Raw genomic sequence first — 16,215 nt, forward strand, 5'->3', positions numbered from 1 at the left:
TTTCACATACAAAAAAAAATTGGTTCATCTCTTGAAAGTGAGCATTACTCATCCTGCCCTGGTGCCACTCTCACAATAGCTTATGGGTGACGTGAATGAATCTGTGAAGTGTTGTGGCCATGACAGAGACATGGCCGGTGCAAGGACAGGATTGGCTGATGGAGGCACAGGGGGTTTATATGTTTTAAAAGGGATAGGATGGGAGGGGTAAAAGAGGGGGGATGTCGGATTATTGGTTAGGGTTAGTATCACAGTTGCAGAAAGGGAGGACACTATGAAGGGAGTGTCAACTGAGTCAGTGTGGGATAAAGTCAGAAATAGGAAGGGAGCAATCAATGTAGTTGAACTAGCTTATTGGCCCCAAAATTGCCCTCAATTTACGGAGTAACAGGTTAGTAGGCAGATTTTGGAATGGAGAAGAAATAACGGGGTTGTTGTTATGAGAAACTTCAACTTTTATTTTAGACGTAAAGCACGTCAACAAGCCATTTCTGCCCACGAGTCTGTGTGGCCCAATTTACACTCAATTAACACCCTCAGTACATTTTGAGCAGTGGGAGGAAATGAGAGCCTCCAGGGAAAACCCAAGCAGACACAGGGTGAACGTACAAACTCTTTACAGACAGTGCAGGTTTCAAAACCCAGTCCCAATCGCTGGCTGTGTAACAGCATTGCACAAACCACTTCAATAATCATGTTGCCCCTATAACCATATAACAATTACAGCATGGAAACAGGCCAACTTGGCCCTTCTAGTCCACACCAAACACTTTCTCCCACCTAATCCCAATGATCTACACTCAACTTGTAACCCTTCATTCCTTTCCCATCCATATGCATGGCCAACTTCCCCTTAAATGCTATTATCGAGCCTGCCTCCACAACTTCATCTGGAAGCTCATTCCACACATCCACCACTCTGAGTAAAGAAGTCCCCCCTCATGTTTCCTCTAAAAGTTTGCCCCCAGCTCATGTCCTCTTGTTTGTATCTCTCCCTTTCTTGCCAAACTTGCCACCCAAATATTGACTGACACATCCTTACTACAAGAGGGATAGATGGGACAGAATTTGTCAGATGTGTCCAAGGATTCCTGATACAATATGTGAACCGACCAACTAGAGGAGAGACTCTACTGGATCTAGTACTGAGTAATAAATCTGTTAAGGTGACATTGTAGCATAGCCATGGGCAGAAATAAAAGCAGACAAAATGGGAAAGAGATGGGTTAATTACAATGGGATGAGCCAGGAACTAGGGTGCGTAATTTGGGAACAGATGTTCTCAGGAGAAACCACAGAGGTAATATGGAGGATGTTTAGGGACCACTTATGTGTGGTTCTGGATAGGTTTGTCAAACTGAGAAGGAAAAGATGGTAGGAAAAGGGAACAATGATTGACAAAACAGATGGGGGAGCGAGTTAAAAGGAAGAAGGACTTCCAGTTGGGTGGGATATGGAGTAGTCATCTTTATCACAGCTCTGTACTTTCAGTATTATTTTTCCCGTTTACCTTTATAAACTTTCAAAGGTGTTGAATTTCATATTTTATGCTCTCAAATGAGTGTCTGGCTGTGGTAGAATCTACTTTACAGGATTTGAGTGACCAGGTTTTGTGATAGTACAGATTCTAACACCAATGTGCATATGTACAGATGGTAGTGTAGGATGACTGTGATTTGCTGAGAGCGTAGCCACGCCTACTGGCAGGTCTTAAAGGATTGGTCCTAGCCAGACCAGGTCATTCTGGACTGGTCAACCTACTTGTGATATGCTCCAGTCTTTTAGTTAATAAAAGCCTTGGTTTGGATCAACAAGTCTTTGGTTCTTTCGACGCGCACTACAGGTTTGTCACCTGGAAGATAATAATAAATTAATGGTGAGAATTATTGATTTGGATAGACAAAGTAGATGTCAGAACTTGCATATCGTGGGCTTGCAGAAGGTTCTGAAGCTGGTATGCTTAATAATTTTTTTTCTAACCTCTTGGTCACGGTGTTTGAGGAAGAGAGGTTTCGGAAACCACCAGAGGTTGATTGAGCGCATCATTCACCACTGCCTAAATCTAAATTGGTTATATGTCTCTTCTTCTGGCTATCCATTTTATAATATGATGATGGTTCCTTTCAGTCAGTTTGTGGGGTTTGATAGGAAGATATCCCACTCCTCAGAAAGGAATAGCGTGTGCATGAATGGATTTAGTTGAGTAGGGGTTGCATTGTTTAAGACTCACCCTCTTGATATCACTCCAAGATCCAGCGGCCGGATGAGGTCCAAGATGGCTGGGGGAAATTCTGTTGCAGTTAGACAAAGCTTCGCTGCAAGAGATGCCCTTTCTGCACCTCACGGCATGTGTTTGCTAGATGGCTGTTGACCCTACAAGATGGTTTGTCTGCCCATTGACAGGTCTTGTTGTTCATCCTGCAGGGTGTCTGGCCTGGTGGGGGAGCCAGTCATTGACCACCCGACCATGAGACAGGTAGTACTGTATTATACTGTACCAGTAGCACTCAGATGAGTGACCTGACACTTGGTATACGTCTACACCACTATCTAACGAAGCAACTGCTGATCTGCGAAGCCCATCATCAAAGTTCACTCAAATATCACGGCAAACAATTCAGAATCTTGGAAGATTATTCTCCAGAAGTTATAAAGCAGTGGGCCATTTAAATGGAGCTATTTCAGCATGGGTGTAAGCTTTCATTGCTCTTTCTAGCACGTCTTTACATTTCTCTTCCCAGTGACTACAAGAAATGGTTTAGTACAGTGGATGATGCCTGGGAGTAGATGATTGATGTTAAAAGTTCATTCATTTTCAAGACTTTCACAGGGAAAGCATTGTTAGGGTTAAGGTTAGGGAAATCTGAGCAAATTTGCACCTCCTGACTCTTCCATCTTCAATACTTGCGCCCTTTGCTGTGACTCTGTCCTTTCTATTGTGATGTTTAATACTGCTGATTTTTGATTTAATTTGGAGTGGTTGAAAGGAAAGAAATCGACGCACTTTGATTGTAGTTAAGACTTTTCTAACAAAATGGGATTTTCAAAAAAATTATCATGTTATAGACTTTTTAAAACTTTGTGATAGGTCTTCAAGCATTTTATTTTTAATGTGTATTGTATTTTAGTCAAAACATGATTTTTTCTGGTCTGATATGAACAGCCACAGGGCTAATGTTATTATTTTGTATTTGAGCAGGTACACCTTATCTCTACTGGAACATGGTGGGTTTATTGATTTATTTAGTGTGCTGTTAGTCTATTCGGTAGACTTTGGGGGTGGGTCTATGGGTGTTTTTTATTTTGCATTGTCATGGTGCTTTATTGTTATGGCTATTTTTCATCCCAGCTTTTGGAGTTGTTCTTTCTTGTTTAACGGGCCTTCGGCAGGCTCCGGAGATTGTTGTTGAGCATATTGCACGAACACAGCTGTGCGTCTGCACACTGGAATTTTTGAAATTATTATTACTCTTAGCATTTATTTTTATAATTGAGTGATCATGGTTAATTCTATTAAGTTTCTTAGTTGGAAATTAAAAGGCCTAAATTATCCTGTAAAACATTTTGTGGTGAGCTGAGGTAGCAGCAAACAAGAACAAAACTCAAAAGACTAGACAAGAGGCTTTATTCCAGTAAAAGTCTGAACACCAGTTCAAATCTTGGTGGTTCCCTGTGTTAATGGCTCAGGTGGGATCGGCTCAGGTTTATATTCAGGTCAGCTGATTGACAGCCTAGGTGGGCCAAGGGTACCCATGGTGGGGAGGGGTTAGGTCAGGTAGTCGTGATGCAGGGGCCTGCTGGTGCCAGATCCCTGGTCGAGACAGTGTCTTCACAGCCACTTGGGTACCTGATGTAGGTGTAGTTCTGGTTGGCGTGGAGGAGGGGCACCTCCTCGACCAGCAGGTTGGACTTGTGGGCCTGCACGTGTTTGTGGAGGAGCACCAGTCCCAGAGATTTGAGCCAAGCTGGGAGGGAGACACCAGTCACTGATTTCCTGGGGAACGAGAAAAGGCGCTCATGAGGTGTCGGATTAGTAGCTGTGCACAGGAGCGACCTAATGGCATGGAGTGCCTCGGGGAGGTCCTCTTGCCAGTAGTCAATGGATCAGCCTTTGGACCTCAGGGCTAGGAGGACTGCCTTCCAGATCACCCCATTTTTGTGCTCCACCTGCTCGTTGCCCCTCGGGTTGCAACCAGTTGTACGACTAGTCGCAATCCCTCGCACTACCAGGTCTGGCACAGCTCCTCACTCATGAAGCCGGACCCCCGATCACTGTGGATGAATGCCAGGTATCCCAACATGGCGAAGATCTGCGTCAGTGCCCTGATAATGGTGCTTGTGGAGGTGTCAGGGCAAGGGATGGCGAAGGGAAAATGGGAGTATTCATCTATTACTGTGAGGAAGTAGACATTCTTGTTCCTGGAAAGCAGGGGCCCCCTTGAAGTCGATGTAAGCCTTTCAAAGGGCCGAGTGGCCTTGACAAAGTGACGGGCAGAAGAAGCATAGTTTGCACTCCGCACAGACCCTGCATGATTCGGTCATGGTCCTGACTTCTTGGACGGTGAAGGGGAAGTTCCGGGACTTGATGAAATGGTACAGGCGCGTGACAAAGGGAACCATGCAGTGCCTGCAGTTCGTCAGACTGCACAGTGGCACAGGTCATATAGGGCGATGGGGGAGTCGCTGAACTTCCCTGGTCTGTACTGGATGTTGTAGCTGAACATGGCCAGCTTGACTCTCCAGTGCAAGATCTTATCGTTCTTGATCTTGCCCTTATGGGTGGTACTGAACATGAAAGCCACTGCACGTTTATTGGTGAGGAGGGTGAATCTCTTGCCTGCCAGGTAGTGGTGCCAGTGAAAGGCCGCTTCCACAATTGCCTGTGCCTCCTTTTCAATGGTGGAGTACCCGAGCTCGGAACCGTTGAGAGTCCTTGAGAAGGCCATGAGTCACCCCCCTTGGTTGAAGGTGGCCGCAAGGGCAACATCAGAGGCATCGCACTCCACCTGGAAAGGGGTGTCCTTGTCCACGGCATTCATCATGGCATCAGCAACCTGCCTGGTTTGAGCGAAAGCTGCTTACGCCTTGGGTGGGGGGGGTGGGGGGAAAGAAGAGGAAAGGTGGTGGCTTGGGCCAGCGGGCAGACTTTGTCTAAAAAACAGGGGACCCACTAGGAGTAGTAGGAGAAAAGCCCAAAGCACCTGTGGAGGGCCTTGAGGGACAGTTCCATTAGTGGACTCATGCATTCTGAGTCAGGACTAATGACATCATGCTCCACGATGTAACCTAGGATGGCGAGGTGGGTGGTGCTGAACACTTCTCTTTGTTGTAAATGAGGTGCAGCTACTCGGCTGTCTGGAGAAATTCCTCCAGGTTGTCATCATGGTCCTGCTGGTCGTGGCTGCAGATGGTAACATTGTCCAATTACGGAAAGGTCACTCTTAGGTTCTGCCGGTCTGCCATGCGGTTCATCTCCCACTGGAAAACAGAGAGCCCGTTAGTGACCCCATATGGGTTCCGGCAGAACTGGTGGAGGCATCCGTCTGCCACAAAGGTGGTATATGGTTTATCCCGGGTGCGGATAGGGACCTGGTGGTAGGCCAACTTCAGGTCAATCGTAGAGAAGACCTTATAGCGGGCTATCTCATTGACCACGTCACCTATTTGGGGTAGGGGGCAAGCCTCCAGTTGGGTGTACTGGTTTAGGGTCTGGCTAAAATCAATTATCCTCCTCGGTTTGCTACCCCTTTTACCACCAGGACTTGGGCTCTCTAGGGACTGGCATTGGGCTCCATGATACTTACTGTCAGAAGCCGCCTCACTTCTACCTTAATGAAGGCCCTGTCGGCTGCACAATAGCACCTGCTCTTGGCAGCTGTGGGCTTGCAGTCTGATGTAAGGTAGTTGAAGAGGGTGGGAGGGGTTACCCATAGCGAGGAGAGGTCACAGGTGGATCGGGGGTAGTCACTGGGATGTGTGCTGTGGAATGTGAGTGGGGGGAGGGGCCCACCGAAGGCGAGGGTAAGGCTTTTGAGGTGGCACTGGACGTCCAGCTCTAAGAGGACTGCAGCATAGAACTGGGGCTTAACCAGGAGCCTGCACCCTTGGTATGCTCTCCCCTCCCCCCTGTCAATTCCACTGAGCAGCACCCGAATGCCATTTTGGAGCTGTCCTGACCAACAAAAGCGATGGAAAAGTTCATGGGATAGATTTTGAGCTTTAGTGTTCGGGCCACATTTGGGTGCACGAAGGTCTCAGTACTACCGCTATCGAACAGGCATCGACAGTGATATCCATCATTGAGCGCTTGAGTCCATGGAGAATGTCCCTTTTTAAGGTGGTGGATGCTAGGACCATCTCAGGGTCCGAGTCACTGCTCCTCAATGGATGAGGTGAGTAGTGGCCAGCGGCTTCCTTCCAGGGCATGGGGTGCATTGGGTGGGCATTCGGGTATGTGCCCATGTTGACCATGTCATCCCGTCGATGTGCAGCCAGGTCCCGGCTGTCTCAAGATGGTGGTGCCCAGTGGACGCACGTGGCATCAGTTCAGTGGTCGACCTGTGATTATTTTTTTTTACAGGATACATATTCGAAGCAGTGATGTTTCATGCATGATGTTGTGGTGGAAGAAACAGCATTACCATTCTTGCTTTCAAGCTAAATCTAAAGGAGTATCAGTCCTTATTAATCATTATTCTAACAGTCGTTTTATTACTGTTTCATGGAAATTACATGATAAAATGGTGGTTTTCACAAATGTTTATGCTCCTAATGTTGATGATCTGAGGTTTTTTGAATTTTTTTAACTTCTTTACCAGATTTGTTTATATTCACTTATTTTAGGCAGGGATTTCAACTGCTGGTTGGACCCTATCTTGGATAGTTTACCTTCTAACCCTGCCACATTAAATAAATCTGCATTATAATACATTCTTTTATATAGGATTATGGCATTTCAGGTGTCTGACGTTTTTCTTATCCTACTTATAGAGTATTTCTTTTTCTCATTAATTAGTTCTTGTCGTATCTGATCACGCCCCTATTACATTATTATTGACTCTTCCGAATTTCCCTCAAGTTAAAATACATTGGCGTTTTAATTCAGTATTATAATCAGATAAAGATTTTGTTAAATTTATGGAAGAACAGAAAGCTTTCTTTTTGATACTAATATCTTTTTGGAGACTTCTACCTCAGTTATATGGGATATTTTGAAGGCCTTTCTTAGAGGGCAAATCATTTCGTATACTGTTAATTTTAAAAAAAGGAAGACGAAAGAAAGATCTGAGTTAATTAAACAAATTAAACAGTTAAACAATACTCTCAAACTAATAATTCAGAAGTATACAAAAAATGGATTGAATTAAAACTAAATTTGATCTTTTCTTGAATGCCAACTTTTGAAGGTTAAAAGTCAATTTTACATTCCTGGTGATAAATCTGGTAAGTTTTTGGTTTATCAATTGAGTGGATTTAATGGTAAGCAGTAAAAAGAACATTCAAGGCTGAGGGTCGAGATCTTTACAAGAAGTCTAGGTACGACCTGTGGAAGCCCATCTCTGAAGCAAAGTAGTTATTCCAGAGGAAGTTAAAGACAGAGACAGATACAAGCCTGCTATGGCAGAGCGTGCAAGCCATTACAACTGACAAAGTGAGGGCAAACACTATAGATGACTGTGATGCTTCTCCACCCAATGAGCTGAACACTTTCTATGCCCACTTTGAGAAGATCCACCAAAGAGCTCCTATTAGAATCCCTGAAAAGGCTGAAGACCCTGTGATATCTGTCTCTGAGGTGATGTCAGAACATCAATCAAGACGTTGAACCCTTGCAAGGTCTCAGGCCCTGACGGCGTACCTGGCAGGGCAATGAAAATCTGCATCAACCAACTAGCCAGACTGTTCACGGACATTTTCAACCTTTCATTGATGCAGTCAGAGGTACCCGCCAGGTTCAAAAGGGCATCAATCATCCCAGTATCCAAGAAGAGTAGCGTTGGCTGTCTCAACGACTACTGCCCAATAGCACTAACTTCTACTGTGATGAAATGCTTTGAGAGGCTGGTCTTGGCCAGAATCAACACGTACCTAAGTAAAGATCTAGTCCTGTTGCAATTCACCTATTGTCACAATCACTTCATGGCAGATGAAATATCACTGACTCTCCACTCAGCTCTGGATCACCTCAAAAACAGAAATTCATACATACAGCTGCTCTTCATCGAATACAGCTCACCTTCAATACAAACTCTAGGCCTCTGTACCCAACTCTCCAACTGGGTCCTTGACTTTCTCATCGGAAGACCACACTCAGTACAAACTGGAAACAACATCTCCTCCTTACTGATCATCAAAACAGGCATTCCCCAAGCATGCATTCTTAGCCCACTGCTCTACTCATTATACACTCATGGCTGTGTGGCCAGGCAGAATTCCAATGCCATCTACAAGTTTGCTGATGCCATCACGGTTGTCAGCAGAATCACAAACGGCAATGAGGAAGCGTACAGGAGGGAGATAGATCAGCTCGTTGAATGGTGTAATGACAACAACTTTGCGCTCAGCTTCAGCAAAACCAAGGAGATGATTGTGGACTTTAGGAAGGAAGTCAGGGGAATACAAACTGGTCCTCATCGAGGGCTCAGTAGCAGAAAGGGTCAAGAACTTCAAATTCCTGGGCATCAATATCTTTGAGGATCTATCCTGGAGCCTTCATATTGATGCAATCACAAAGAAGGTTCGCCAGCAGCTATACTTTATGAGGTGTCTGAGGGGATTTGGCAAGTCAGACTTCTACAGGTGAACTGTTGAGAGCATTCTGGCTGGTTACATCACTGCCTGGTATGGAATCTGATGGCAGCGGGGAAGAAGTCTTTAATCTCCTGTACCTTTTTCCTGATCGTAACAGAGTGAAGAGGGGATGGCCTGGGTGGTGGAGGTCTTTGATGATAGAAGCTGTTTTTTTTTAAAGACACTGCCTCATGTAGATGTCCACGTTGGAGTGGTCTGATGCTTGTGATGTCATAGGCCAAGTTAACAACCCTTGAGTTTTTTTCTTGTTCTGAGTGTTGGCACCTCCATACCAGACAGTGATGCAACCAGCCAGAATACTCTCCACGATACACCTGTAGAGGTTTACAAGAGTCTTCGGTCACATACAGAATCTCATAAAGTGTAGCCACTGGCGAGCCTTCTTCATGATTGCATCGACATGGAGGCTCTAGGATACATCCTCAGAGATGTTGAGGAAATGGTGGATCTTCTTCAAAACATTAGGATTGATAAGTCTCCGGGACCAGTTCTGAAACCTAGGAAGATCATGAGAAAGGAGCCTTCTACCTTACAACATGGAAGATCATTTGGAATTTATCAGTTGGGTGTGAATATAATAATCAGGAGGACTAAAGAGATGTATAAGTTTTAATTTCTGGCCCTATTTTTTGTAAAAAGTAAAAGATCATTCCACTATTATCATTTTTCATCTTTTAAAATTTGGGATTGCTGAGAGATAGAAGCTCTATAGACTTTTATGTACAGCATTTCAAATATTTCTATCTGTCAAAAATCTCATTTTGATTATTCATTGACAAACAACAACTTTCAGTGAAAAACTTTCCACCACAGAATATCAAAATAAATTAATGCCTGGAAGTAAAACCAAACAAATGACAGAAGATACGATTCCAGTTTAGAGATGGGTCAATATTTTGGAGCCAATTATATGGTATCACCTTCCCACTGTTCTGACCAAGGCTGTATGCAGTGCCCTAAATGACTAGATGAACAATTTGTGTTTATATTTGGTCAGTTTTAAGAAGTATAGCTGGAACGGCTCCTAGAACGCTTCCACCAGCGTTGTCTCTGCTCCATCCTCAACATTCATTGGAGCGACTTCATCCCTAACATCGAAGTACTCGAGATGGCAGAGGCCAACAGCATCGAATCCACGCTGCTGAAGATCCAACTGCACTGGGTAGGTCACATCTCCAGAATGGAGGACCATCGCCTTCCCAAGATCGTGTTATATGGCGAGCTCTCCACTGGCCACCATGACAGAGGTGCACCAAAGAAGAGGTAAAAGGACTGCCTAAAGAAATCTCTTGGTGCCTGCCACATTGGCCACCGCCAGTGGGCTGATATCGCCTCAAACCGTGCATCTTGGCGCCTCACAGTTCGGCGGGCAGCAACCTCCTTTGAAGAAGACCGCAGAGCCCACCTCACTGACAAAAGACAAAGGAGGAAAAACCTAACACCCAACCCCAACCAACCAATTTTCCCTTGCAACCGCTGCAACCGTGTCTGCCTGTCCCGCATCGGACTTGTCAGCCACAAACGAGCCTGCAGCTGACGTGGACATTACCCCTCCATAAATCTTCATCCGCGAAGCCAAGCCAAAGAAGAGAGCTGGAATGGAGGACCATTCTTGTTTTACAAAATGGTAGATAAGCTAAACATTACAACACATATGGTGGAAAATCAAGGGCTAAACAGAGCTAGTTTCAATGTGTTCCAAGCTGTACTCACAATTTTTTCCCCAAAATATACTTCATTCATAAAAGTTAGAGGTCACTCGTGTGTAATTGTCTCCATCAAATAGATTTGCAGACAATATTTAAATGCTGTCACGATTGCATGCAGTTTTGTTTTACTCAAATGTCCTATCAGCAATTAATTTGAGCGGATTTTACAGAGTGTCTGATGGACTCAACACTGAGGTTGTTGTTGGAGGTTTCACATGTTGCAATGATAATCAAAATGCAAATTGTCCACCAGGTAGGGCAAGGAATGGCTCACACATTTTATGTTATCTGGGTTATTAACCCTGCAGGAAAACATCAGTGCAGGTAAGTGGCATGCGTGATTTTGCTTTAATAATTTTTAATTAATAGTATTTCTTGTTCAATCCGACTTGCTTAATGATTTTAACTCTCCTTTCAAATGTTCGGAGAGGTTTTTTGATGTCACCAACAGACAGTTACAGAAAATTCAAAAGACTTTGACAGTAGAGACCTACAAAATAAGACACAAGGATACACACTGATGCTTATTTACCTCATGGACTCAGCACCACCTTGGAGGATGCTTCTCCGGCATGGAGCATCTGCTTTTCAAGCCCTCTACATCCACAAAATTAAGGCTGGGCAAATAGACACTGGAGGTGATGGGTATAGGATTATCTGTCCCTCTATTCTGAGGAAATACTGCCAACATCCACTATATTAATATTGCCCATCTCTGCCCTGTCCCAGCTCAATGAAGCCACCCCAATCCTTGGAGATTTGCAGCATGGATTTTTTAAAAATCAATTCATAAACCAGCTACAGCACACCTCTAGTGTCTGATCAGTGATGTTGATTAACAAGTCTAGCAACCAGTCTCCCTGAATAATTCATACAGACAGTAAAGCCCTGGATTAATTTTTAACTAGTTTTTAAAAAATATTCACCATAGGTCAAAACTGTTACTTTGGGGAGCAATTGTATTGCTGGTGTTATGAGCCCAGAGGCCTCCAAAACCCAGCAGTAATAGAAATTCACCAAGACAAAGGTTGCTTTTAATTTTCTTCAAACATAATAGCAAGATCAAACTTTAACTTATTACTATTAACTTAAGATAGCATAACCGCCTCTAATTCTAAGCACACGTGTACATAGTGTGTTTATATTCAGGAAAGTTCTTTGTTTCACAGTCCAATCATTCACTTCTTACTTCTCCAAGTTCACTGATATCAGGCAATTCTTATACTGTGCACAGAATTTAACATTTATGAATCTTCACCCAGCTCTTGTGCTTAAAGTTAAATGGTTACCGCTCAGGAAGGTTCTTGTTAGTTTCAGAGAGAAATTTGTTGCTCGTTGGACACACACAAACTGATTTCCTCCAATCAGTCACTTTAGTATCTTGCCAAAGAAACTTGCCCCATCATGGGTTTTCCAAATGATAACCTCTTTTTCCAGAACACTACAAAGTTCCTCTTGTTTCCCTCATTACAGGAGAAACACTCTAGCCAACCTTGTAAGGACTACAAGGGTTTTGAACAGGCTGAACTCAGAACCAGTCTTCAAAATGGGGTTTCTCAACAAGCCTGCTAGCTTGCCATTTTGCTGCCTCAACTACTACTGAAAAACTGACTTCTCTCCCTCTCTGAGAGAAGAATCCTGTTTTTCTTTCTGCTCTCTACTTGTAAAAAAACAAATACCTCTCCCAAGTCTCCAAACCCAATCTTTGAAAGACTTTATCAGTACTTGATCCTGGACTCTGTTTCAATTTGTACCTCCTTTTGAAGTTCTTTCCAAAGCAGTTCCATTGTCTCTGCAAAATCAACCAGAGCCTCAATGTCTAGCTTCACCAAATCTCTTGCATTTTAAATGAGATGTCTTTTGTTAAGTGTTACTCTGTTTGTGAATTGACCTACACTAAACCCTCCCACAATCTAAATCTTTTACAGACATATTTATCCATAACCACAATAATATAACCTTGAAGATTGAGATTTATTATCAGAGAACATATATGACAACACATATAACCCAGAAATTCTTTTTTTCTGCAGGCCAGGCAGAATTACCACTTATTGGTAATGCAAAAAAAAAAATACAGCGTATAAATGTAAACAAATAAAGAGTAAAGAGATAATTATAATAAATCTGTGCAATAAAGTGAGATTTTAAAAAAACCCAATAAAATGCACAAGTAAGAGTCCTTAAATGAGTCCCTGATTGAGTTTGTTGTTGAAGAGTCTGATGGTGGAGGGGTAGCAGCTGTTCCTGAACCTGGTGGTGCAAATCTTGTGGAATCCATGCTTTATTCATGATGGCAACAGCAAAAATAGTGCATGCTGGGTAGTGTAGATTCTTGATGATTGCTGCTCTCTGACACCAGTGTTCCCTGTAGATGTTCTCAATAGTAAGGATGGTTTTGCCTGTGATGTCCTGGGCTGTGTCCACTACCTTTGGCAGAGCTTTACCCTCAGGAGTATTGGTGTCCCCATACCAGACCATGATGCAGCCAGTCAGCACACTTTCCACTACACCTCAACAAACTCCTGAGGAAATAGAGGTGCTGACGTGCACCTCATTGAAGATATTTAGTCCTAGGAACTTAAAGCCTTTTTTTTAATCTCCACCTCAGCCTGTTAATACAGACAAGGAAGTGAGCCGCATCCGTCTTCTGGAGGTCTATTACCAGCTCCTTAGTTTTGCTGACATGGTTGGGGGTGGGGGAAGAAGTTCTAGTCCTGGCACCATCACTAGTCCCTGCCTGTGATCCTTGCTATAATATTTGCATCATCCACAAATTTAAATATGGAGTTAGAGCAGTGTTTGACAATTATTCATGGGTATACAGCGAATTAGAATCAAATAAAAAAAAAAGAAAATAAGTACTTTGATACTGAAGACCAAAAACATAGTTTAAATCCAGAATTTTATGAGGTTTGTTACGAGTCTTCTAAGTAACTTGTACTTAGGATGACACAATAGGCTAAATATTCCTTCATATTTCCAGTATTCAACAACAACCTCAATCAAGGGCTCATTTAAGGACTCCTGTGCAGTTTATTGATTTTTTTATTATTGTCTCTGCATTACACAACTGATTTGTTTACATTCATGATCTGCTTACAGTTTTTTTTGTTTATATGTATATACTGTGTACAGTTTTATTTTGCACTACCAAAAATTAGTGGTAATTGTGCAGAAGAAAAGAATCTCAGAGTTCTATGTGATGTCATGCATGCACTCTGACAATAAATCTGCAATGAATGGGAATGTGTCAAACTATGTTTACACACATCTTGCCACATCAGGATATCCACTCAAATTAGACAGATCTTTTAATGAATAGCAGAGAAGAACAGTTATCAATAGTGTTAAAGACAGCACCATAAACAAAAGTTATAAGGAGAAATACAGCCTACATTTTCAACCTTAATGAACTTAATTAAATTACTTATTTAACAAGGATTGGGATGAAGGAATCCATTTGTTATTGTTTGCTGTTAGAGAGGCAACTCAGGGGTCTCTTGGCTTTAGTCCATTTGAGTTGGTGTTTGGTCACGAAGTCAGGGGTCCATTACTAATGTTGAAGGAACAGTGGATGCATAATGATATACAATCAAATCTGTTGGATTATGTTTTCAAATTTAAAAACAGATTACATCAGGCTTGCAAGATGGCAAGGAAAAATTTTAAAACTGCTCAGGGAAAAATGAAAATTTGGTATGATCAAAAAGGAAAAAATTAGGGACATTAAACCTGGCGACAAAGTATTAGTTTTGTTTCCAATGCAGTCAAACCCCTTAGGAGCTCAGTTTTCAGGACCATGTAAGGTGAAATCAAAAATTAACAAGGTCACCTATGTCATTGAGATGCCTGATCATCAAAGAGAGACACAGGTCTGTCACGTGAACATTTTTAAACCTTACTTTGAGAAAATGACTGAGGAGGAGACAAGGATTCCAACCAAGGTGCTAGTTATAGAGGAACGTAAGGAGGAGATAAGTTTTGGGGAAGGTCATGGAGCATAGAAAGTGATAAGCCCCAAGCTGGAAAATTCTATAGTTTTGCAAAATTTAGACACCAAGTTAAATCATTTGACTAAATCAGCAAGGGAAGAAATGAAGATATTACTTACGAAATTTAAGGATATATTCCCAGATGTTCCAAGAAGAACTACTGTGCCTTGTCATGATGTGGTTGTGGCTTGTCATGATGTGGAGGTCAGTGATGCTAAACCTATTAAGCAGCATCTTTACAGCATTAATCAGGAAAAGAGCAGATTGTTGTATCAAGAGGTGGATTATATGCTCAAAAATGACATCATCCAAAAATCAAGTTCAAATTGGAGTTCACCCTGTGTTCTGGTGCCTAAACCAGATGGCTCAATTAGGTTTTGTACAGATTATTGAAAGGAAAACATGGTGACAAAGACTGATGTGTTCCCTATTCCCAGAATAGATGATTGTATAGATAGGTGGGAAAGACTAAATTTCTTACAAAGATTGATCTCTTAAAAGGATATGGGTGTGTTCCTTTGACAGAGAAAGGCAGGGAGATTTCTGCATTTGTTACACTTTCGGGATTGTATGAGTATAATATTATGTCTTTCAGGATGAAAAATGCACCTGGCACATTTCAGAGAATGATTAATGCAGTAATTCAGGGTTAGAGCACATAGGTGCATACATCGATGATTTAGTAATTAGTATGGTTACATGGGAAGAACACATGCTTGAATTAGAGAAGTTATTTCAGAGACTGGTGGAACGACACTTCACAGTGAATTTGCACAAGAGAGAGTTTGGACATGCCACTGTAATTTATCTGGGTTATGTGGTAGGACAGAACAGGTGGCACTGGTTGGAGCAAATGTATTGGCTATCACTGTGTTCCCTATCCCCGGTAATAAGAAAGCTCTTCAGAGATTTCTAGGTATGATTGGCTACTATTGTAGATTTTGTAAAAACTTTGCAGAAATAGCACTCCCATTAACAAAACTACTTGGAAAGAAAGAAAAAATTAGCTGATCAGATGCATGCCAGAAAGCGTTTCTGAAGTTAAAGACCATTTTATGCCATCAGCCTGTACTTTTGTCCCCTAAATTTGAACAGCCATTCCTTTTAGCCATGGATGCCAGTGACGAAGCGGTTGGTGCTGTACTGTTACAGAAGAAGGATGGTGATGGTGTAAAACATCCTATTTTGTACTTCTCAAAAAGTTTAACTACCATCAATGAAATTATTCAACCATTGAGGAGTTATTAGCGCTTGTTTTAGCATTGCAACATTTTGATGTGTATATTTGTACTGCTCAAAAACCATTAATAATATATACTGATCATAATCCATTAGTTTTTCTGACTAAAATGAAAAATAAGAACAGACAGTTATTAAATTAGAGCTTACTATTACAAGAGTATGATTTAATTATGACACACAAAGGGGATGGATAATGTAATAGCAGATTGTTGGTCAAGATGTTAATCTGGGTAGATATGAATCTAATCAAATACTTATTGTAAAAAAATGGAGTGTTTATTTTATTTATGTAATAAATTTGTTCATGTTGACCAAATTTTTTAAAGCAGGGAAGGTGTTACAGAGTTCTGTGTTGTGTATTGGTATATGTGTTGTGTGGTTTTATGTTAAAAAGTGACAGTTTGCCTTCGAGAGCCAAGGTGAAGGTGGACTGCTGAGAGAGTGGGAGACAGACTGAG

The sequence above is a fragment of the Narcine bancroftii genome, chromosome 5 (genome assembly GCF_036971445.1).
Source record: "Narcine bancroftii isolate sNarBan1 chromosome 5, sNarBan1.hap1, whole genome shotgun sequence".
NCBI lineage: Eukaryota > Metazoa > Chordata > Chondrichthyes > Torpediniformes > Narcinidae > Narcine > Narcine bancroftii.